The sequence below is a fragment of the Acipenser ruthenus genome, chromosome 21 (assembly GCF_902713425.1).
Source record: "Acipenser ruthenus chromosome 21, fAciRut3.2 maternal haplotype, whole genome shotgun sequence".
Classification (NCBI taxonomy): Eukaryota; Metazoa; Chordata; class Actinopteri; order Acipenseriformes; family Acipenseridae; genus Acipenser; species Acipenser ruthenus.
In genome coordinates, this window is record NC_081209.1 from 30,857,851 (window position 1) to 30,880,685 (window position 22,835).

Sequence of the window (22,835 nt, forward strand, 5' to 3'; positions counted from 1 at the left end):
AGATATCTGTCGGCTTACACAGTAAACAAGGGGTAAGCTAATACCGGAGGCTAAGATATCATTATTAAGGACATGTGTGTAATGTACATGCATACAGTATGAAGTCCTGGGCTTCTGCTGCTCAGATAGTTTAATAAAGGCTTTAAGGTACTACTGAGGGATTCAGATGACTATAATAGTAACCCAACAGGAAATGAGTCTCATTACAGAGGATTGTGTTTAGACTGTGATAGTCTTCTACATGTAATGATCTGTTCAGGCGAATTACATTCGGAAGTAGTCGCTATACTTTTCAGGATCGTCAAACTGGTCTGCATAGCGGAGAGACATCTTTAATAACAGCAAGGCACTGCATACCCTATATCAAGACACACTGCAGAGGTATGAAAAAGAACCCTGTAAAGGGGCTGCGTTTTTCTATACTGACTGCCTGCCAGCATTGGGTGCCAGCCTGCCTTCCAAAGCCACATTCATCGATACAGCTGAGCACTCATTTCAATGGCACGACACAAAAGCTTCATTCTTGTTTTGCCAAGTCTAAAGCAATCTCCGCAGCCATGGCCCTTGACTCCAGCGACAGCGTTCAGCAAGCATATTGCCAAGGTCAAAGCATGGTGACATCATGACAAAACAGTCACTGTGCAACAGAAATGCAAGTCAGGCCAAACGCTCCTCTCCATTGTCCTCGGATCACTTCCCAAACCAGGACGGAGTTACGAAAAAAACTTTCTGGAGAATGTAAAAAATACCCTGAAGGGTTTTGTAAACCTTGTCGAGCACAATGTATTTGAAATACTACACGGTGGTCCTGATACAGTAGCAGACTGGCACAGAGGAGGTTCCATGCCGCTTCAGTGGATTACCAGAGAATATGAGTTCATACCCTTATGATCCTATTGGTTTGTCATAGTAATCCCATTGCCAGTGCAGATCACTTCCCCACAGCTCTCGTCCACTGTAACGCTTGTGGTGGGAACTAAATTGTTAGACCCTCTAGGGTCACACACTAAGGACTGCATAGATCCACTCTATTTATGTACAGTACAGATTATGCTCTGCAAGCAAATACAGTGGAGGCTAAGATTCCTCTCTGTGGAGCCTGACCCTAATCTGGTCAAACCAGCCTCACTTTTTAATGTAATCTGATTTACACACACACACACACACACACACACACACACACACACACACACACACACACACACACAGTTGTACATGCATAGGAATCCTAGAGGTTATTCATACATGTATCGGTGTAATACCAAAATAATTAGCACATACATTAGCACAAACATGTGGGAGGTTTTGAAAGCTGCAGAAAACTTTGCAAAACTGCCCTCTGATATATCTTTCTCATTTGAAATAGTTTTTAGGAGTGCTAAGCAGGGCTTTAAAATCTGCAGGTATTTCAAAGGCAACACTACAGAAGTCAAAGCTGCTGCTACTTCCTGGTACAAAATCACTTCCTGCGATGTACCTCACTGGCACTAGAACATTCGCGCTGCAGTCAGGGCATGTCTCCTATGGCACAGGAAGAGATTAGATTTTAAGAAGAAACAGGTTTCTTTTAAATATACTTAAAGAAACATGCATACAGAAATACACTAAAGAAAAGTGCATACAGAAATACACTAAAGAAAAGTGCATACAGAAATACACTAAAGAAAAGTGCATACAGAAATACACTAAAGAAAAGTGCATACAGAAATACACTAAAGAAAAGTGCATACAGAAATACACTAAAGAAAAGTGCATACAGAAATACACTAAAGAAAAGTGCATACAGAAATACACTAAAGAAAAGTGCATACAGAAATACACTAAAGAAAAGTGCATACAGAAATACACTAAAGAAAAGTGCACACAGAAATACACTAAAGAAAAGTGCACACAGAAATACACTAAAGAAAAGTGCATACAGAAATACACTAAAGAAAAGTGCATACAGAAATACACTAAAGAAAAGTGCACACAGAAATACACTAAAGAAAAGTGCATACAGAAATACACTAAAGAAACATGCATACACTGGTGTAAGTCTGCTTGAGATACCCATAGCATAGCAGCATCATCAATGTGTTTCTGCCTGGTTCAATGGTATGTAATGTCAAGGCACTGCAACAGAACAAAAATCACCATTAACCTGAATATACGCCTATGGGACTTGTAAGCAGTCTTATTATTTTTGTATTCACAATTATTTTAGAATTGATTTTTTTTTTTTTTTTTACTAAGGCGTAATAATGACTAATGTTAAACTGTAGTGAATTGTAGCTGTAGACTGCGAGCACATCCAACACGTCTGTGTGATTAAGTGTCTGACTCACTGGAATATTATCTGCGATGATTTCACCTGTGCTGATAATATTTACAATTCCCTGGAGAACCAAATTGCTATTATTTTTGGAACTCACTTAACAGGACAAAGCATCTAGTATTATACCCCATGAATCCCTTTTTATTAGATATGCAGATTGTCAAACTTGTACTTTACTTGAACAAAAGTTATTGTATTTCTTGCTCTTATTGTATTACTTGTATTGTAACGCTTGAAATGTTTTTGCTTACGATTGTAAGTCGCCCTGGATAAGGGCGTCTGCTAAGAAATAAATAATAATAATAATAATGATCAAAGAGGCTGGTAGAGCATCATTCATTAAGGGGTGGAGTTATCTACTACATAGACACATACTCAGGTAAAAAAGCATTTTGAGATTGTTTAAAAAGAATGTTTTTAGTGTATGGTTGCGGGGAGCCAAAGACCCTAAAGTAAAATTCAATAAAAAAAGAACTATCATTGAAGTCTATTTAAGTGAATTATCAGTAAGTTGTGTTCTTGTATTTTTTAATGCATAACTTTATCTTCTATAAAATAATAATAATATTTAAAAAGAAAGATGGAAAAAACACGTATGATTTTGTCTTTTCTTTGTGTGGTCATATTTTTAAGCCACAGCACATATAATTATTTTTACAGACGTTGCATTGACATTAATATTATTTGCTCTTCAGTGGAGTGACCCATTGAAACACATGTTTAACCTCTTAACCTTCTTCAAGCTAGAGGTGAAAACCAGGTGCAAAACCAACAGCCACAAAACACTATTGTTATAGCCTCCCCCATACTCAGCTCATTCTAGCTACTGCATTTCCAAAGGTGCCTCTGCCACATGCAAATAACCTTATTGTAGTTTAGACTGTCAACCTGATGAATAACTAACAGACTAACCTGCACCTAGTCCTGATACTCTGTGTTTGTATTGTACCTGCACTTTTGAAACTGTTACTACCAGGCAGGAATGTCAGACCCTATGCGACTCCTGATAGGCCTTCTAATTACCTGTGCTAGTTACAGCAATCCAGCCGCCTGCTCCTCATTCCTTCACTGTTTTGACAGGCAACAAACTAGTGCCATTAGAAGACAGCGCCACTCTCGCCTCAGGCAGGCCTGGGTATTGCGACGGCAAATCGTCTCAGTAGTAAAAGCCACTATTAAAAGTGTCTGTAATGGGATTTATTTCTTTTTTTATGTTATCTTTATATAATACTGCATATCAAAAAGTTAGATTATCACAGTATTTGAGTGCTGTCAAAGAGTGTAATTTATATGTGGATGACAGTAAACAGACCCAAACTGTATCTTCTAGAATTTAACCAATACATCCTTAAAGAGGGCTTCAGTATAATCTACGCAGATGGACCCATACTTTCTTAGACTCAAAAAGGATGACAAAAAGAATGTCGTGTGGTCGCAGGATTGAAAATTAAAATGTATAAGGGGCTGGTAAGAGAGCTGTTATACTAATGAGAGGTAAGAAATGATGTTCAAACCTTGTTTATTAGCTCTAGATAAAGAATCCCCCCTCTTCTGGGATTTCCCAGGTCTCCTGCATGGTGAATTATTACTGGCGCTGCACTGCAGGGTCGCTAATGGATCTGAGCCGAGCAGGACACAAGTCTTCTTAGGTCTTTATTTCATTTTCTTAAGCCAGTTTGGGTGTCTGTATGTAATGACACTCCGATTGAAGATCCCAAGACGAGAATGTGGTTTTCCTCAATAGCGATGAACAGAGAAAGGTATGTATGCCCTAAAGTGTGGAGTTTTTACATAACCACATTCTGCTGCCAGCCCAAGAATCGGCATCAATCAATGCTAGGCAGCTTTTAACAACAGACAGATCTCATTCAGAACAAGCACATGGGTGGATGTGCAGTCTAACTGAAACAGCATAGTCTTAGTTAAACCGTCGCTCGGATCGCTTTGCAACTCCGATTTGACACTTTTGTGACAGTGCAGTATAGTTAAGCCGCAGTCCAGCTACACTACTTTGCAGATGCTTGTAGCTTTTTCCTGCACTTTCTCCTCTGTTTTAAGGCACTTTATCCATGGTGCACGGGGTACAGTACGGTACCAGAAAGAGGACATGTGCTCCCTAAAGTGAGTTCAGGATTTATTATGGACACTTAACCTTATTAAGTAAAGCATTTTAAAGGAGTCCATGGTGCCTCTGGGAAGAAAGAGGAATCTGTTCCATTGCAGAATGATTAATGTAATATGCAGCATCTACACTTCTCTATACTGTACCAAGCTGTAGCTACCCTCTCTGGTGCTGCGCTGAGGAGCAGGGGCAGCCCAGGGAGGAAACCTGAGACTGGGCTGGGTGGAGTAATCCATTCATAGTGGGTTGTGGAGGGGAGGGAAGGTGAGGTGATAAAAGCAGCCACTACATTAGGGGTGGGGCTACTGGGAAGCTGCCGGGCACAATTACAGAATTTACTGCCACTGCTAACCCCACTTTGAGGTTCCCTACAATTTGTTTTTCTTCAGTATCACATCAATCAATCAGCACTAGAAAGGCGATTTTAACAGGCTGTAATAGTGGTGGAGCCACATAAATAAGGCCTGTTAGACTAGCATTCAAGCTGTTGAACAGTATGCCCTGCTTTTTGGTACTCTGGAGTGTAAGTATTGTGTTGTATTTGCTTTGTGATCACAGGCAAAGTGATATGTCTGAATTTTTATTTATTTTAGTTTTAGAGCTATGACTCATTTATTTATTATTTGATAATCAGTAATTATACTATCAAAGAAACAGTTATCATTAAAACATATATATATATACAGTATATATATATATATATATATATATATATATATATATATATATATATATATATATATGACTTCCAGCATGTCTAACAGTGGCTAATAGAATGAAGAGGCAAGCTTGTGTCAGCACTACTAACATTATCTTCTGTAACCTTGAATGTTGACAAGGATATACAACTAATTTGAGTCCTACGACTACAAACACCCACTGAAACCAAGAATCATTTTATAAAGACAATTATTCATGAAGCCATCTGCATTGTGCAGCACAAGAGTTATTACTGGTTAATATCCAGGCTGTCAAAAGTCGTCAAAAAGAGGGTTGCTACGTGGCGAGCTGTCAGTCACAAGAGAAGGGTTACACGCAAAACCTTTGACATTTCCTGACCTTCTATTTTTACATCTCATTGCATCTGCCAAATTGTTTCGTCCAGGATGAAAGAGAGACTATCACGTTGCAAATGTCACTTTTGTTAATGTCACAAATGGAATATGCTTTCTTTTTAAAAGTAAGTTTGATTATTAAAGTAACCTTGCTCCTGTTCTTATTTGTGCAGTTTAGCCCCTGTTCTGCATTTCCGAACACAAAGCACCATCTGTGTGGGTCACTCTGATATGAGTAACTAAGCGCGTTATTATATTGCATCTGAACATCATTAGCCAGCTAATTGCCCTGACAGGTACAGCAACACATATAAACACTCAGAGAACCAAATGGAGAGGTCACTCTGACACCAAACTAACTAGTTATCTTACTTAGGTTTCAGCAAAACATAACAAGCTTCATCGATTTAGCACCACTTGCAAGGAAGAACAGATTGGAAACTGATTGCATTACAAATAACATTGCAACTGTTCATTCCATTATTAAAGAATCTATTTAAATGGAATCACTTATTAATGCGAAATTAAATACTTTCTGGCCAAATATCCCTGCCTGAGTTTAACTTGAGCTATCTCTCCGCTAAGTGATGCTCTTTTATTCACTTTCAGCTCTTCACTCTTTAAATATTTTTCTTCCAACTTTGCAGCACATTTGCACAGTAATTTCCCCATAATTTACCATGGCTTGTCATGGTTTTTAACATACTTTGTCCTTGCTTTCACTGTGCTTACTACACAGCAGTGGTTTGCTGGTCTTTTGTTTAGTATAATTCTAAATCATTATGAACTATTTGAACCATTTCTCTGTATCCTTGGAAGTAACCATAAACTTATAGGGGAAGCTGACTGCTCCAGCGGATTTCAATACATGTAACATGGTCAGTGCCATTTGAAGGACATCTTAGAAAGAAAGCCAGGCAATGCTTTGTGCATGGGTATTGTAATTCATCTTATCTTTTTATTTCATTTTCCGTTTTTTATGATGCTTAGATGTAATTACAGGATACCACGTACTAGACTGGAATAAAAATAGATGTCCTTTCAATAGTTAACAAATCTGTTAAGCTTTGTCTGAGCCACTCAAATTAAACGATTGCAAGTGGTTGTTACTGGCAACAATCCTGCACAAACCTCAACCAATTGAACTTCAGCTTCTTCAGCTCCCAGCTCCCAGCTGCACCCGGGAAACAGGGAAATAAATAAAACTTGAATTATTATTATTATTATTATTATTATTATTATTATTATTATTATTATTATTATTATTATTATTATTATTATTATTATTATTCATAATATATATATATATATATATATATATATATATATATATATATATATATATATATATATATATATATATATATATATATGTGTGTGTATATATATACTCAGAAGGCTTGAAGCCTGCCCTGAGGGAGTGCTGTTGATAGTTTCAAGTTAACATTTTTAAAGTATTACAAAGAGCACTGGGAGAGAGAGCCAGAAGGTCATGTGTTTGGTGCATCTTATAAAACTTAATAAAATGTTAACTGCTGGCTCTCCTCCCTTTAGTATCAACTTGCTTTATTATCATTCTGAAACAAGGTTGTGGTTTTTTAGGGAGTACAATTCCAAAGCAGTTCTACTCCAAAAGTAACTATAACTCATCTTGGACTTTGGGAGAGATTTAATATGCTGGCTTGGTAATTGTAGTCAACACAGGAGTATTTAAAAGATTCGCAGTAACAAAATAGACCAAAATATTGATTTGTTCACTAATTCATTGACTTACTCTGGAGATACAGTTAAACCTCTTGGGAATATGCAAATAGCAATTTACACTGCCTGTGAGGAGAGCAGAGTAACATAAAACACTATTATTACTATTAATAATATTTCACTGGTTGCATGTCCTTGTTCACAAGGTCATTATACCCATTACATATAAATATATAATATCAGAGATTACTGCTTTAAACCAAGGTAAAACTACAGCAGAGAGTAGTAAAGCAGTGTGAAAGAAAGAAAGAAAGAACGAAAGAAAGAAAGAAAGAAAGAAAGAAAGAAAGAAAGAAAGAAAGAAACTTTACATAATATAATTTAAATCAATATATACATCATGTAATGCTTAGTTTTCTCTTTGTGTGCTTGAATCCAGGTATCTATGCTAAAAAGAACAGGGAAGTACTGAGAGTTAGAACAGTGTAGAAAGCCAAGCCCCTTCTTTCAGATGTGCCCAACTGAGCCAGAACTCTTTCTCTGCTCTCAGCTGGGGCTTCTCTTTGTGGCTTTTTAATAACCTGGCTTTCCATGCTCTTGCACCGGAGAGACTTGTTTTTTTCTTTCTCCTCCTCCTTTGTGTGCCGCGCTGCTCTACCTACCAGCAGCAGCACATTTCTTCCAGTTGCTCAACATGCTAATTCCCCCTTTTCTTTGCTGCTGAAGCATTATATTGCCGTTTCATTGACTGGGAGGTGTTGTGTTACAGTGGAATCAATAGCTGAGGGGATCCCAGCCCAACGATTAGCTTGTCAGTCAGTCTCTGTGGTTGGAGGGAGGGGAGGGAGTGTAAATCCTAGAATACCAAGGGCCACCGGCATGGAAACTATGGAATGCAGGGAGCTGGAGGATTTTATACCACCTGTTGTAAAGGCAACATGTGCAGAGCGCATTAACCTTTCTGCTACTGGGGCTTAGCTGTTGGGAACTGACTTGGATTGCTTCATACAGTTTAGCAGCACTTACTGTAAAAGTCGAAGTAGTACAACCATCTGCATACAAATTAAAAAGAACCCAGTAGCTAATTATGCATATTTTTTAAACTATATATATATAAAATTGCCCAGTGCTGAGGAAACAGAAACTATGATGCAAGAACCTGTGTCCATGTTTTAAACTAATGCTGGATCCCTGAGAGCTGATAAGTAAAATAACACCCCTCAATTGATTCTGGCTTATTAAACAAACACTTTGCAACTTTTATAGGCAGAAAGGCTGGGGCTTGAGTCACTCTCACCAACGTGCCAAGTGGCGTTTAACACCGTGAAAGCAGCCTGCCTTGCACAAGCTGAGGGAGGAGATGGCCAGATTATCATAAAGAGCACTGATTAAGGTAGACTTTAATTAGGCTAATTCTAACAACAAACACCGCAGATGAAAGGTTTACCACTGAGAAAGCCCGCCGGTGAGGAGAAAGCCCTACCAGGATTATATTCTTCCTTTTCTTGCTTTTGAGACTGTGTATATTTACATCTACTGCCACAGCAGTGCCACAGAGTCATATTGGAGAATGCAGGCTAATGTTCAAACACCAGGAGAAGAGAATGCAGACCCTGTTTGCATTAAACCCTTATTCACAACAGGTACCTGAGTCCCTGCTGGTAGCATTGCATGGTTTCACTGCACCAAGCTAACTCAAGCTGTTCACTCACCACAAACCAGGCTTTGTCAGACATTGGCATTGCTATAGTGATGCCGTTGTGACAAAATATTTATATTAATTACCATTTATTTTAGTTTAGTGTACTGGTATTGTTTTTAGATGTATTTTGTTTCCAGAAGCTTGGGGACTTCCCAGTGGGGGTCATGTTTTTACTGTATAGTAAACAGAAAGCAAAGCTGGTGTTTTCTGTTTCTTGCAAGCCTGTGCTATTGACTCTGATTAATGTAATAGATTCCTACCACCCTGCCTGCAACTGGTAAATCTTACTGATTTAAAAGTCGATTGACCTGAACTAGAAAGAAAGAAAGAAAGAAAGAAAGAAAGAAAGAAAGAAAGAAAGAAAGAAAGAAAGAAAGAAAGAAGGGTGTTAGGTTGTTGTGTTTAACATTCTTTGGACTGAATTACAGTACTTGCTTAGCATGTGAAGGAAAAGGGCAGATGCTGATATTAAGTACAGTGAGACATTTAATATTACAAAATGTCTAGGTGCTTATTTTTTATTGTGATATATCCTCAACACAAAAACACTTATTATCTCTGGCAGTCCTTGTGGACTTTTGCTAAGAAACCCTGTTTACCACACTATCTTTAAAATGACAGATTAAATGAATGATCGTTTACACTTACACTTTGTAGGTATGTACCTCAGGCATAAAAAAAACACAGGCCTGCTGCTTTGTAACCACTTGAAACTTCTGTCATCAGAGCCGGACCTGTGAAACAGACTCAGCCAGGAATTTGAGGCCGCCCAGCACAGATATATATAAATGCAGAGATCTGTTAGTTTTGATGCATGACTTGTGCACTTTCATGGCAGACTTTGTGTCAAAAATATAGCATATTTACAGTTTGTGGTTTTTGATTGCTCATGTTTACAATTGCATCAATCTCAAGATCTGACACAATAAAGGAAATGCTTTATAGCCACTTTGGTCACTGCATGTAAAATCAGACCGTTGGCATTCTATGCTGTGTGTGAAAGGATACAATGTAGGATTGCTGCTGTTGAATTCTGTTCAAGCAGCCGACCTTCAGTCCGTATCTGCCTTTAAGTGGCTGCCATCTTTTTCCTACAGCTTACACAACAGCACTAGGGAAACATACACCCCTAAAGGAGCTTAAACATGTCTCTTTGAGAAGAGCCACAATGATCTGGGAGCGGCAGCTGGGCACTCTAATACCCTGTAAGAGAAGAGGTCCCACTACTCGCCATCAGAAGGGTGCCTTGTGTGGCATTGTAAGAAAAAAGGTGCTTATTGTGCTCTTTTCAGGCAATCAGGCGACAAGGCTCCTTCCCCGGTTTTGCTCTCCACTTGTGTGTGTGCGGGTGTGTGTGTGTGTGTGAAGGGCCAGCCTGGTCTCTTTAAGGCGGCTTACCAAGTGATATAGGAGAATTTTCCAGCTTCTAGAGGGAAGAGAGTAGGCTCCTTAAGAGCAATAACACGCCAACGTGTAAAGTTATTGAGTCTCCCTTTTAGCAGTGTGTGTGTGAAACAAGCTCTTACAAGAGCGGGTTAGAATCCCTTAACTCATATTACTCCCCCCGGCTTTGTTTCTCTTTCAGGCCTGGGTTAGCGAGGTCAGGCCCTTCATGTGGATAGGCCCTCTCGACCAATTACAGTGCTACAGTGCTCAATTAGCAACAATCCCCTTTTCAAATGACTAGAATGGGACTTTACATGTTTAAGACTCAAAGAAAAGAGTGCAACAGAAAATGAGATGGCATTAGGGTTATTTACTGAGGGTTACCACCAAATGATTTTCCCATAATAAGTCCTGGAAGTCCCCTGTTTTCCATTAAGTAAATGAGAGATTTCAAGGCAGCGCTCCTAAAACTCCAAAAGAAACAAATAATGTAAAGATATTCAAGAAATCCGCTTTATAACTTAACCAAGGTACTTAAATAAAGTAAACGGACAACAGGAGGTCGGCCTTATAGCTAATGCTCCAAAAGCAACCACTTATTAACATTTTCTGAAAATATTCCTTTACTCTTATTTGTGCATTTAATCATGCACCAAATATACACAAACAAATAAGATTGTGTGACCACACAATCCCTAAGAGAGTGTCTTAACCACTGTACAAAAGAGGCAGGCTCGTTTGCGTGAGCAGTTACAGAGCTTTGTTACTCTAACTCCTGGGGTGTGAATCTGTAAGGCCAGTGCATCACACAGCCCTGCCCTGGTACACTCTTCCAGATTAACCTCGGCCATCGATCAGTCCATGAGGATCGGAGTCACTGCCCCAACGCAACAGCTGTTAATGTTCATATTATAGCACGGATTAGGTTGCTTGATTATGATTATTCTTCAAGGCTGTTTAATTTTCAAGTATTTCTCAGCTAGTTCATTTGTAAGAAATCAAGTTCATTTCAGCCTTGAGTAGAGTTATGGATGAAAGCTCAACTGGAGCCCTAACAAGTATTCAATAATTATTTCAAGTGAGCCTTTCTTCATGGGGCTCGCTTCAAACATATCAAATACATTATACAAAACAATCATTGCTTTTTAATTAATCTTTCAGCGAGATGCTGGCATTTGCTTTGTGTCTCATACGAGTTGAAAGGTTATGTACAGAAGCTTGAACAGGGAAAAAACTATTCAAATCATTTTTAATTAAAATCTAAAGTGGCTGTACTGTGTATAAGAAATCTTTTTTTTTTTTTTTTCCTAAAGTACTTCTTCAGGGGAATGAAAACTTTGGGCGGCCTCATAGGGATCACTGTTAACGTAGGAAAGCCAGGTTAGAAAAGCCTGGCAAGGTCACATTCTATCACCAGGTGCTGAATTAAAAGGAGCATTAACCTTGTTTACACAATATAACACCAATATGGAGTGAGGCAGTAAATCTATTGTTGTTAAACAGCGGGAGGCCTGCTTGTAGCTGGCAGCCTGCCCACAAGCAACATGAACTCAGCTGGCACAGAGCTTAAAGCAAGCAGGCAGGCTGCAGCTCAGGCCTAGCGGTAATACAAATAATCCTAGCCATCCCCTTCACAAATGCTTGTTGTGTGCCCTTGCGCACCCCCCCCCCCCCCAGTGACTCAGTGCATTCTTAAGCAGTATATTTAGAAGGCAGAGGTGTCCACTATAATGGAAACATTTGTGAGGCCCTTTGACGTGCGGACTGTGGTGGTGTCCAAGTTTGCTGTGTTAGGCATGTAGTGCCGCATTTCGGATCTGCTCTCCATATCCTCACCATGCCAGTGTTTTCACAAGCAGAGCTCAGAGCTCCCTTCATCTGGCTCGAAACTTTAGTAACTTACCTGCCAGCCAAGGTTGCAGCAACCGGCTTTGACTTTTCTTTTTTTTCTTTTTTTTGTTGTCAAGAATTCTACAAAAGGCAGAAAAATGAAAGTGTGTATGCATGTACGTAGGTAATTAAGTCTGAATCATTTGAAAGATGAGACAGTTATTACTGTCACCAGAAGGTTGCAGCTTGCTGTTACATGTAAGAAGAACCTAATGTATCACAGTATTACAAACAATATATCAGTTGTTGAAAAACAACAGGAAAATAGCAAAATCAAATGAACAAAAATACCTATGCCAGATAGTCTCTGCTTGTAAGGTTCAGTAATAACATTTCATGAATGCTGTAAAACACTATAAAAGATAAAGTGAGCAAAAGTGCCTTATGTGCCTCAGGACAAAATGTAAATATTTGATGCTTGCTATCCCTCTCTAAAGTAAAGCTCAGGCTAGTGTTCAAAATCCACTGATTTAGAAAACTGAGAATCCAAGACAAGGCAAGTTTAAACACTGCACACTCCATCTCTGAAGAAGTCAGACAGCCGGAAATGTGACACAACGCTATGTGATAAACATTAGTACACATGTTTCAATAATTACAACTGGCAACAGAAATGCAGTGTTATAAAAAGACAATAAACAGTTAACCCTTGTTAATAATCTCCTGTAATAACATAATAACATGTTTATAAATGGTTTGTGAATGGAATCCCTGTCCCTCATCAGCCATCCTGAGTCTTAGAAATCACAAACTCTCTCACAGTTCCTCCAGAGTAACATTCTTCTTCTTCTTCTTCTTCTTCTTCTTCTTCTTCTTCTTCTTCTTCTTCTTCTTCTTCTTCTTCTTTCTCTCCTCCCAATATATTCTCTCCCTTTCTTCTTGTTCCTGAAGCCCACTAGAAAGAAGAACGATCGTATTCTTATTACAGATAAAAAAATAAAAAAAACTCACAAAGGAGCCTGTATTCCTTGGGCTGGTTTTGCACGTATGATGTCTTTATTGATGTGTGGCTTCACTTGTTGTTAAAAGGGGGATACAGGCACTCAGAGTGGAGTAAACTGCAGACCTGTAAATGTGTGCAGACAGCTGTCACCGCTGAAGACTTACAATGTGTCACTCTCAGGATTTCCACTAAAGATGTTAATCTAAACAACTTAGGCAAGGTTAAATGGATTCTCAGAAAATAAAAACTTGTATTTATTTCCCCTTCTTATCTGGCAAAAAAAACTTCGTTCAACTGATTATCACAACCAAAGCATTGTGGTAACTTGATCTTATTGCGATTGGATAACAGCTACATCCCAACTTGTTAGAACTTAAAAGAAATGAATAGTCGTCAGCTTTTCAAGAATGTATTGTGAAGAAGGGGGCTCTTGGCTCGCTGTGTACTTTCATGACCGCTGAATACAGAACCACATTCTTTCTTGGGTTTCTCCCGGAATAATAAATCTTCAGTCGAGACACTAGTTCAGATATCAGTTATGCAAGGAACAGCATTGCATTTGTGGAGGTGTGTCTTGTACCTGCATTCTGATCTTTGTAATACAAGACATTTCAAATACTGCTTAAATAGCGACATTTATATTTTATACATTTTTATAACAGTTTTGCACTTCAACTTGTGCTCCCACCATTCACAAAATATATCACAGCATACGGGGTACTTGTGTGCTAATATTAGACGTGCTCACAAACATTCCAGCACACATAATTCAAGGGTGCGGTTACTTCAATATATTCCAGAAAAAATTTTTTACATGCACTATCCTCTCCAGAAATAAACAGATAAATAAATAAACAGATACATAAATAAAGAAATAAGTAAATAAAGAGAGACTCAAATCTATATTTTAGAAAACAGAAAGATAAACCACGTCTAGAAGGCAAAAAGGGAATTTCAGCAGAATCAGTAACTCCGTAACTCCGTAGTGCAGGCATCTTCCTTCCACTCTGGGAGTGCCAGGGTTAAAAACCACAGCTTGAAAACAAATGATGGCATTATCAGCCCGACCATAAACAAGCCATTCTGAGTCCAGGCTTGCAGGATTCCCACTCACTATAATCACTGTGCTATTTCACAGATGAGGACTGTGTTTATCCCCAAACCCATTGTTTCCAAAATACCCAAGGAATGCAGAAAGTCCCTGGTATTATGTTAACGACTGCATCTTTGCCATTCCATAATTCCTTCATATTGTGATCTTTTGAAAAAGGACCCCACAACGTATGACTACTCAAGATCATTTTCAATATGCAGGGACTTGAGAATAAACATTCCCTTAACACTTCCTTATCGCACCTTTGGATTCTATCATTTTAACAGAACTTGATGCATATATTTACATCACATGGCAGGTACTTTAACGATGTGTGTGTGTGTGTGTGTGTCTGTGTGTGTCTGTGTGTCTGTGTGTGTGTGTGTGTGTCTGTGTGTGTGTGTGTGTGTGTGTCTCTGTGTGTGTGTGTCTGTGTGTGTCTGTGTGTGTGCGTGTGTGTGTGTGTGTCTGTGTGTGTGTGTGTCTGTGTGTGTCTGTGTGTGTGTGCGTGTGTGCGTGTGTGTGTCTGTGTGTGTGTGTTTGTCTGTGTGTGTGTTTGTCTGTGTGTGTGTGTGTGTGTGTGTGTGTGTGTGTCTGTGTGTGTGTGTGTGTCTGTGTGTGTCTGTGTGTCTGTGTGTCTGTGTGTGTGTGTGTCTGTGTGTGTGTCTGTGCGTGTGTGTGTCTGTGTGTGTCTGTGTGTGTGCGTGTGTGTGTCTGTGTGTGTGTGTGTCTGTGTGTGTGTTTGTCTGTGTGTGTGTGTTTGTCTGTGTGTGTGTGTGTGTGTGTGTGTGTGTGTGTGTGTGTGTGTGTGTGTGTGTGTGTGTGTGTTGAATCTTACGCAAAAAACAAATGAATCCACTGTCAATGCAGTTAGCATGTTCAGCTCCTTTACAGTAACTGAGAAGAAAGCGTACTTATCAGAAGAAGACCGAAACACTGTGGCTTTATATGTCCCTAGAAAGACAACAACTTAATGATTGTTCATTTAACTGATAGAAAGTGCTAATACTGAATTAGGACACTTGCAGGAGATGTGTTACAGTAGGCTTGCAGGTACCTGTGCTGTGTTACAGTAGGCTTGCAGGTACCTGTGCTGTGTTACAGGAGGCTTGCAGGTACCTGTGCTGTGTTACAGTAGGCTTGCAGGTACCTGTGCTGTGTTACAGTAGGCTTGCAGGTACCTGTGCTGTGTTACAGTAGCTTGCAGGTACCTGTGCTGTGTTACAGTAGGCTTGCAGGTACCTGTGCTGTGTTACAGTAGGCTTGCAGGTACCTGTGCTGTGTTACAGTAGGCTTGCAGGTACCTGTGCTGTGTTACAGTAGGCTTGCAGGTACCTGTGCTGTGTTACAGTAGGCTTGCAGGTACCTGTGCTGTATTACAGTAGGCTTGCAGGTACCTGTGCTGTGTTACAGTAGGCTTGCAGGTACCTGTGCTTTTAAATAAGCAATTGAGCCATTTAACCCATAAAGATTGATGCACAAATAAGCAAGCCTTTTAACTTGAATTGCATAAAATACAAATAATCACAAGTCTTTGTGTGGGCTTAATGTACAGTATATCTTAATTGCAAATTGATTTGTACTGTGTCTACGGGTATGGCAATATCAAAAGTCAATAGCTAAAGGGCTTAAAAGTATCTAGATTTTTCAACATAAGGGTTGGGCTTGTCCTTCACATGACAATATTGTGCTACAAAATGTAGTTTTCACATTTAACATAGAATTCTTAAAAGCTAATACCATGTTGGTTTAGTTTTGAGAAATCACCACCATTTCACACAATTTGAATTGATCTCAAACATCAAGTCTACAGCAGCATGTGATCTTTGACTATTGATCTTTGATGCCCCCCCCCCCCCCCCCAGTAAGACAATCTCAGTTTTCTTCTTCTAATATTATTTTCCGCAATGTAACATCTGTTTAATACACGTCACAATACAAATTCTTGAAAGAGGTGCGCTTCTGCTGATATAAAGTGGAGGGTCCTCTGCCTTTTTAATTTACTATCGTGTTCATATACAGGAAGCCGTCTGGTAGTACTTCCTTGATGTCATTTCCTGTTGAGAGTCACAACATATTCTTTGTTCTGGACATACTCCCTGGCCTGATAGCCAGTGTCTGGCAATCAGTTTTATTGTGTTTTTTTTTTCCTACCAACAAAAGTAATGACAATTCACTCCAGTATCAGTTAAGCCGAACAAAGCACTTCCACTTATGTTTGTGTCCTTTGCTTAAGGATACTTTATTGATAATTTTCCATCTGGAAACCACAAAACTGCTGATGTCAAAGGTAAAAGGTTTTTGTGAAGTGCACGATCCTTCCATTTAAAAACCTGTATTCTCAAAAAACCCAAGACTGCACAGGCTTAAAAAATGAGTGAATAAAACATAACGTTTTAAGCAAAGACTTCTCATATTCCTCTGAACCTAAATAAAATATTTTCATATGCTTAAATTAAACTGTTTTGATTCTAATTAAGTCACTTTTATTCATTATGTGAATTTTGCATTCTAGACTTGTATCCATTTTAAAAGCTTTTACAATAGTACACCAGCAGTACACCTCAATTAACCTTCTCCCTTCTCAGGCCTTTTTTATGTCATAGCAAACTGTCTGTCACTCTCTGTACCATGTGACCGGCTCTTGCTCTCATCTCAGTCCCTTTATTCTCTGTGGTGCTGGATAGAGAAAGGAGAAAGGTTAAAGCAAGATAAGGACATCAGAGTCTGGGGCCAACTGTCAAAGTCAGAGTATCAATCCAAACTCTTGCTTTTAAAATCCAACTTGTCTAATGCGGAATGTGTTTTGATTTGCGAGAATCCCAGTTTAAGGCTTATCAGTCCCCAGGTGTCTAAAGCCTTTTGTTAATTGCAGCATTCTTTAAAACGTGAACCTGGTTGTTGTCACTGTAATTTGGTCTCTTTTAATCCCCCCCTCCAAAACCGGAAGATTGCTATCTGTGCACTTCTAAATGAGGCTGTTTGTTTGCTCTTCCAGTTTGCCACCTACTTTGTAATTTTCTCTGGAAACTAATCTCCTGCAACCAAGACAATTGTTTTAGCTGGCAGCCGTGTCGCTATTGTTATATTGTCAGGTGTTGGAATTGGCACTAGGGGAACTGTTCATCACAGGCTAAAGGACATGAACTATAGGATTAAACAAAAAACTCTGCTGGCATGAATATAGGATGTCGCTCCTCCAACCAGCTGAGAAATAAAACTAAATAAAATCACTTCAGGGTGGGGATCTATGGATTTGTATCGTAACCTTATGCATGCTAGTATTTTCTTTTCCTTTATTTAGTTTTTTCCTAGAATGCATGTTTCTTAATTTATGTGAACCCTTCCCACTTTGAAACTTTTTAGCAAAATGAGTCTCCTCATTCCTGATGTTTTCACCAGCATAACATTAAACAGAAATCTAAAGCCTCCAATAACAGAACTCCATTAGAAATCTACCTGTTTAAAAAAAATTGCTGTACAATAAGTGTTTTTTTTTTTTTAAATTACTGGTCAATTATGTTATAGTTTATTTAGACTGCAATTTAACTGCTCATATGGTCTATCACTTCCGCTGAAGTATTTGTCTTGTATCTGAATGCTGCAGGGGTGGGTCCTGTAAAGGTGTACCCCCTGCAAGTCTGCATTGAAACAAATCCACTGTAAAGCAGATGAGTGAGCTACAGAGATCCAGTGTTTCACAAACGAGCCCAGCAGGCAGCCAGGGAACTTTCTTTAACTTGAAAAATAATGATCACAGCAACAAAAGAGAGAGAGAGAAGCTTACTCAAATAAATGTACACAGAGACTCAGCTAGCATATTACTAAATATTTAGCACAATACCCTCTGCTGAATAATGAGAAGGGGTTTGTCTGCGATCCAGGAGTGTTGGACACTGAGAAACGGTTTGTCTGCGATCCAGGAGTGTTGGATACTGTTGAAACTCTCCTCTTGTGCATTTCTAATGGTTCAGCCGGCACCTTGGTGAGAGAAGTTGTGGATTGTTGGTGTCACTAAATCTCACTTCTATACAACGCGAGTGTGGTTTGAGAAAACAATTACACTCCACTGATGGGAGGCACTGTGTTGAAAGGTGGGAGTGGATTAAGGATCAACTTTTCATACCTTAGGGAAGTATCAAATGATATAAGCTATGCACCTGCAGCTAATGAGTAGCTGGAACGCGAACCAGTATTGTTACATAATTCTTTGTAATAGTGAAATCCTAGAAATAATCAAAGCAAATGTTCTATCTATCTATCTATCTATCTATCTATCTATCTATCTATCTATCTATCTATCTATCTATATATATACATATATATATATATATATATATATATATATATATATATATATATATATATATATATATACACACACACATTATATAGATAGGTGAAATGTCTACTAAATAAATCTAATCCCTGTGACAAATAAACACATATTGCTCACTATCCAAAATCCACACATTTTCTTTACAATGCTTGCTGTTTTTATGCAGAACATTTATGGGTCACCTCATTCTTTTCAAGAGTTGTGAATTCCTCACATGAGCAGTGTTAAAATTAATCTCCATCCTCTCTACTAAACAATTAAGTGTGTACTGAGAACTGTACTTTATACAAACAAAAGGCAATGGTCCTTCACCATATGTATTTAATGAAGAAAAACTGAACTTGTTTGCTGGCTGTGAATGCATGCTTTTTTTCCTGTACAAAGAATACTTCATCCCTTTAACTTTAACTACTGCATCTGCCTCCTGGTAATATTCTATTACAGGTTTCTAACTGCTTCCATATTGTGCCCATCACTGTTATTCTTCCAGCAATAGCATGCAGTTAACCTAAAATCAAAGCCTGTAATTTGTGGTTGATGGTGGCACTTTGAGGTCAGCTCCTTCTGTGTGCTGCAGGCCTATTTGTTCCTGCAACAAGGTCTTGATTAGCCCAAATTACATCCCTGAGCTACAGCTCAAACCACAGCTTAGGGTGAAAGTTCGCTGGCTCGCTTTTCTGGCCAGTAGGACAGCCCACAACAAAACCTTGGAAGATAATACCGCTGGTTTGAGTGCCATTACATATCTGAGACTTGAAAGGGGAGGTGCTTTTGGCTCTCACTCTGGATTCCTGTCTGTTTGCATTGTGTCATCCCTGTTGTTTAACACGGTGCCTATTTAAGGATAAACCAGGCTTTTAGTAAGTAACCCTACCATTATAGGTCTTAATGGTGCAGACACATTGGAATACAATTCCATTTGTTATTCCCTCCACTCCTGTTTTTTACGGTTTCTTTTAGTTTCCTAGAAGAAGACACAGTGAAAAAAAATGCAATCATACACATTAATTAAAACCAAGTAGCAATCCTTTTTAAAAAGAAAAAAAAAATGCATTCAAGCCTTCTCCCACGGAATTTCAAGAATGTATTGATATCTACTGCACAATGGCATAGTCACTCAGAGAATGGGAATGAATGGGTGTAGTGAACTCCAAAGTTTAATTGCAATGTTTTACCATAGTACAGTATTTTTATTTTTAAGGATATTTCATCATACTGAAATGCATGCCCAGGATGAGGCACCGTTGGAATGGTTTATGTATGCTGGATATCCTGTGAAAGCACAGCTCTTTAGATAGCGACTGCATATCAAAGAGAATTGTAAGGGTGCCTTTTTTCCCAGTATTTGCTTTTCCTATCGGTATCATCTGCTGTTCGTCAGACTCTAGTACTCCACATTCTCCAGGTCAGAGATCACCAAGTCCTTTTAAGTTTTAAAACTTTCTCCCCAGACTCCAAGAGCATAGAAAGCACAGTTTAGTTAGGTGCTTGTTTCTGGGGCTTTTGTTCACAGGGGAATTAGACTTTTATTAAAAGGTTATGTGAAGTTGAGTGGTAGTTAAAGCTCCCTGCTACAGCACTCACACAACAGAAATGGAGAAATGGGCATCTACATTGTAATCAGAGGAATCTATGAGATATTGTGTTGAGGATGCCAGCTCAGAGTTCAATGCAAACTGAAACGCAAATTGTCCAAATATATACTGTGCTGGGCTTTAGCAGAACCTACGGTAGAAAACTTTTGTTGTCCCTGGCTTTGTAAAGCATGTTGAGATGCTTCAGTTGGTGCACAATATAAATGATGGAGATTCCTGATAGTGCGATGGTATATTAACCCAGTGCTCCAGTCATCCAACGCTTAAGCCTTAAAGATGCAATCTGATCCGGGTTCAATTGCATTACGAATGGGGCTTTGAAAACAGCTATGGGCGTAATGAAGCCCAGATGAGTGGTATTCGCTGAGCACACAAGCAGAGCACACCACACAGTTTGCTGCCCTTAAAACAGGGATTGAAATTTGACTGCAACACAAAACTCTGAACTGAAGAAGAAGGATCTCCTGCAGCTCTCCTTTTGCAAAATGAAGGCAAACAATTGCTGTTTCCAACCAGGGAAGAATGCAGGTTCAATTTAGGGGACTCCCCTGGTCCCATTGTCCAAGCCTCTGAGCACTGATCTAGGCTTTTAAAATCATAATGAAGGATTCTCCTTAATGGATTATCCCGGGATGGGATTAACTTCTTCAAGACTCAGGAATTACTGACCAAAAATACATCGCAATCACCTTCTTAACTCTTTATCTTGTTTTCAGAAAACCCTGCTGGAAATCACATTCCTTTCTATGGAATCGAACTGTTCAGACTTCAGTGGTTTTATTTAGTTTGGGTAACAGCTGGGTAGAGCACTGTTTTCTTCTTCTTCTTCTTCTTCTTCTTCTTTATTTTCTCTAATTCAATTTCATTCAAATGGGTGCTCATTTCTTTGCAATGTGATTCTTTTTTTTGGCCCATTGCTTAAGAAAAAAAAATGAACGGCTATTCTGTGTGAAGTTATTTTACTTTTGTATTTAAAGGAATACTGTTTGTTTCTCCATGATAAACGGAGATGCCACAACACTCCTTGGCTTTGGTGTTCAGCCGGTAACCAATTTCACAGCTGGCCGGACTGAGGCTCCAGGGGATGAAATGTATTGCCCTTGGGGTCAAAGAGAAAGTTAGTGGCTTAACTGAGATTTAAAACTGTGACTTGTTGGCTCCCAGTCGACATCTCGAACCATTAAGCTTCATTCTGCTTTATGAGCAGAGTTAAAAGTTTCTACATTTCAAAGGCCATATTCATGAAGCTGTGGTCATATGGATCATTATTGCTTCATGGAATCTGTCTTAATGTTACATATAATAATAATAATAATAATAATAATAATAATAATAATAATAATAATAATAATAATAACAAACATAAGTTTTCTTTGCAGAAGGATAATCATTTTCAAACGAAACATAACAATCATGAGCGACACCAGCTATGCTTTCATTTCAAGAAATTCAAGAAACTGTTGCTTGCAGTACCTCGCATTCGCATTCTCATTCCACATAGTCTTCATGTATAACAGTCATGAATATTTCTGTGTGTATATATATATATATATTTTTCATCCCTTTTGAGGGCTGTTTTGTGTGTTTTGTTTTGTTTCTCTAGCTGTTTAGCTCTTTGTGAAGTACACTCTTGTGAAGAGCCCCCCCCCCCCCCCCACTCTGCTTCAGGATTTAGAGGAGAGACACAAGGAGAACATTCTTTAAGCACTGTTTTGTTCTTTGAGAAACCATTTGACGTGTCAATGGAGAGGTGTTTCCTTTGGATTCATTAGCCTTCTTGGGCCCTCCTCCTCTCTCCCTGGGCCCCTTTCAGTTTCTCTCAGTGTTTTTGTGTGTTTGCTGCTGAGAAGAGGGTTTTAGCACTGCCAGTGTTTGTAATTAGCTCCCCGTGCTGGAGTGGAATATGTTCTGCTCGCCGTTAATGGGAGGACCAGGCCTTCTCTCTCACAGCAGGCAGGAACAGACAGAAAATCAGCTTCATGGTGCCCAGAAAGAGGAGGGGATGGCGGGAAACACAACTTCATGAGTAGTAATAGCTCTGAAAAATATTATATATATATATGAAGGATATATTTTCATCCTGAGCCATTCTAAAAAAAAAAAAAGGTATAATACCACAGTAGTGTCTCGTAATTTATAATGTCACAGAAACTCTAGATGGAACTATTTTCCTGTAACTCACTGAAGCCCATCTATTATTATTATATATATATATATATATATATATATATATATATATATATATATATATATATATACTTGAATGCAATAGAAAGGGTCTGCTCTGGAGCAGATTTATTGTCATGAGCACGATTTTGTCAGACAGACAGAAATGCACCCAGTAAAGTTGCTTCTGGTAGTTTGAGTCCTTGTAGAAAAAACAATTCTGAACATCTATTAGGTAACATTTACTAGAATTATTTTGTTAGCACCACGTACTTTAATGCTTTAATGCTTTACAAATGAACTGATCAAAAACCAAAGCACAGTTCAGATCCCCGGATGGAGTGAGTGCAGGGAATGAATATATACCCTGGGAAAGCAGTGGGTGTGAGTTCTTAACAAACCGTCCTGCACCCACCACACTGCCGAAGGAGAGAAGCTTCATAGAGACAATGTCCTTCTTCTGCTAGGCTCTGAAAACATTGCATCTCACAACAGCTTGTTTTAATTTGAAGAAAGAAAAGTCCCG